General features: G+C 52.2%; 1 non-coding gene and 1 pseudogene across 1 annotated transcript; both read right to left on the reverse strand.

The window, feature by feature from the left end:
- The window catches only part of LOC138339779 (28S ribosomal RNA), a 5,203-nt pseudogene extending 3,865 nt beyond the window's left edge, over positions 1-1,338 (reverse strand).
- A 210-nt stretch (positions 1,339-1,548) lies between these two features.
- LOC138339898 (5.8S ribosomal RNA) lies at positions 1,549-1,704 on the reverse strand. The gene has a single exon (XR_011212776.1). It is a non-coding gene; the product is annotated as a 5.8S ribosomal RNA (ribosomal RNA).
- Between the last annotated feature and the right edge of the window lie 1,012 nt (positions 1,705-2,716).

Below are 2,716 nucleotides of genomic sequence, written 5' to 3' on the forward strand. Positions count from 1 at the left end.
GATCGCGCGCTTAAGATCCATCCATTTTCAGGGCTAGTTGATTTGGCAGGCGAGTTGTTACACACTCTTTAGCGCATTTCGACTTCCATGACCACCGTCCTCCTGTCTTAATTGACCAACACCCTTTGTGGGATCTAGGTTAGCGCGCAGTTTGGCACTGTAACCCGGCTTCCGATTCATCCTGCATCGCCAGTTCTGCTTACCAAAAATGGCCCACTTGGAGCTCTCTATTCCGTGGCGTGGCTCAACAAAGCAGTCGCACTGTCCTACCTATTCAAAGTTTGAGAATAGGTCGAGGGCGTTGCGCCACCGAGGCCTCTAATCATTGGCTTTATCCGATAGAACTCGCACGCGAGCTCCAGCTATACTCAGGGAAACTTCGGATGGAACCAGCTACTAGACGGTTCGATTAGTCTTTCGCCCCAATACCCAAGTCAGACGATCGATATGCACGTCAGTATCACTACGGGCCTCCACAAGAGTTTCCTCTGGCTTCACCCCGCTCAGGCACAGTTCACCATCTTTCGGGTCCCGACAGGTATGCTCACACTCGAACCCTTCTCAGAAGATCAAGGTCGGCCGGCGGTGCACCCCTCAGGGGGATCCCACCAATCAGCTTCCTTACGCCTTATGGGTTTAATCGACCATTGACTCGCACACATGTGAGATTCCTTGGTCCGTGTTTCAAGAAGGGTCGAATGGGGAGCCCACAAGCAAACGTCTGGAGCGCGCAGATGCCGAAGCACGCCGGAGGCGGCGCTTCCTTCCACAATCGGGGAGACGGGGTTCCATGGTCGTATTGAGAGCCCGGGATTTGGCCTCCCCACAAATCCACGTTTGTCCACGCCCCGAGTCGATCGGCGGACCAGCTCGTCACCTTTCCACATTCGATCGAGGCGCATCGCCAGCCCCCATCCGCTTCTCTCCAGATAATTTCAAGCACTCTTTGACTCTCTTTTCAAATTCCTTTTCATCTTTGCCTTGCGGTAGTTGTTCGCTATCGTTCTCTCGCAAGTATTTAGTATTGGACGGAATTTACCCCCCGTTTTGGGCTGCATTTCCAAACAACCCAACTCGTAGACAGAGCCTCGTGGTGCGATATGGTCCGGTCACGATAGGGATCTCACCCTGTCCGGCGCCCCCTTCCAGGGGACTTGTGCCCGATCCACTGCTGATAACGCTTCTCCAAACAACAATTCAGACGACAGAGACGCCCGATTCTAAGGCTGGGTTGTTCCCAGTTTGCTCGCCGTTATTAGGGGAATCCTTGTAAGTTTCTTTTCCTCCGCTTATTGATATGCTTAAACTCAGCGAGTAATGTCGCCTGACCTGGGGTCGCGGTCAGAGCGCCTGGTAAGGCGCAGTGAGGGTCGGGGAGTCCGGACGCGTGACAAGCCGTAGTCGCGACAACAAGAGAGAATTGAGTTTCAACAACCCCTTGCCGCGACGTCCGTCGACGTGGACTCACATTTAGGCCAGGCGCACGGGAGGCCAGCTTTCGCGCCCGCGTTCAGCCTTGCGACGTGCACCTGAGGACAACGCGATGCGTGACGCCCAGGCAGACATGCCCTCGGCCAAATGGCTTCGGGCACAACTTGCGTTCAAAGACTCGATGGTTCATGTGATTCTAATATTCACACCAAGCATCGCATTTCGCTACCTTCTTCATCGATGCGAGATCCGAGATATTCGTTGTCGATAGTCGTTTGTGTTATCAGAGCAGCGCGCATCCCCCCATGATCCGTGAACAGGGCGCGAGGGGAGGGCTGTCGATTGTAGTATTCATTGGCACTTTCCACGCTGAGGTTCGGTGGTCGCCAGAAGAGCTTGCGCGCGTCGGGCGACAGGAGGGAGGCGCACAACGAGTGAGCTCCGCCCCCAGGTGTTTAAAACGAGTTTGCAGGTCATTCTGCTGTACAGGTTTCGACAATGATCTTTTCGCAGGTTCACCTATGGAAACCTTGTTACGACTTCTCCTTCCTCTAAATGATAAGGTTCAATGGACTTCTCATGACTTCGCGTGCAGCGAACCGCCCATGTCGCCGCGATCCGAACATTTCACTAAATCATTCAATCGGTAAGAGCGATGGGCGGTGTGTACAAAGGGCAGGGACATAGTTAACGCGAGCTGATGACTCGCGCTTACTAGGAATTCCTCGTTGAAAACCAATAAATGCAATGATGTATCCCTATCACGATGAAATTTCAAAGATTACCCGGGCCTGTTGGCCAAGGCTATAAGCTCGTTGAATAATCAGTGTAGAGCGCGTGCGGCCCATAACATCTAAGGGCATCACAGACCTGTTATTGCCTCAAACATCCGCGGCCTAAAAGGTCGTAGTCCCTCTAAGAAGTTGGCCGCGAAGGGATACCTCTGCATAGCTGGTTTGCAGGACGAGGTTTCATTCATTAACGGAAATAACTAGACAAATCGCTTCACCAACTAAGAACGGCCATGCACCACCACCATTAGAATCAAGAAAGATCTCTCAGTTTGTCAATCCTTAATATGTTTGGACCTTGTATGTTTCCCCGTGTTGAGTCAAATAAGGCTGCAGGCTCCACTCCTGGTGGTGCCCTTCCATAAATTCCTTTATGTTTCAGCCTTGCAACCATACTCCCCCCAGAACCCAAAAACTTTGATTTCTCATAAGGTGGCGGCAGAGTCCTAAAAGCAACATCCATTGATCCCTGGTCAGCATTGTTTATGGTTGAG

This window comes from Solanum lycopersicum, chromosome 11 (genome assembly GCF_036512215.1).
Source record: "Solanum lycopersicum chromosome 11, SLM_r2.1".
In the NCBI taxonomy this organism is placed as follows: Eukaryota; Viridiplantae; Streptophyta; class Magnoliopsida; order Solanales; family Solanaceae; genus Solanum; species Solanum lycopersicum.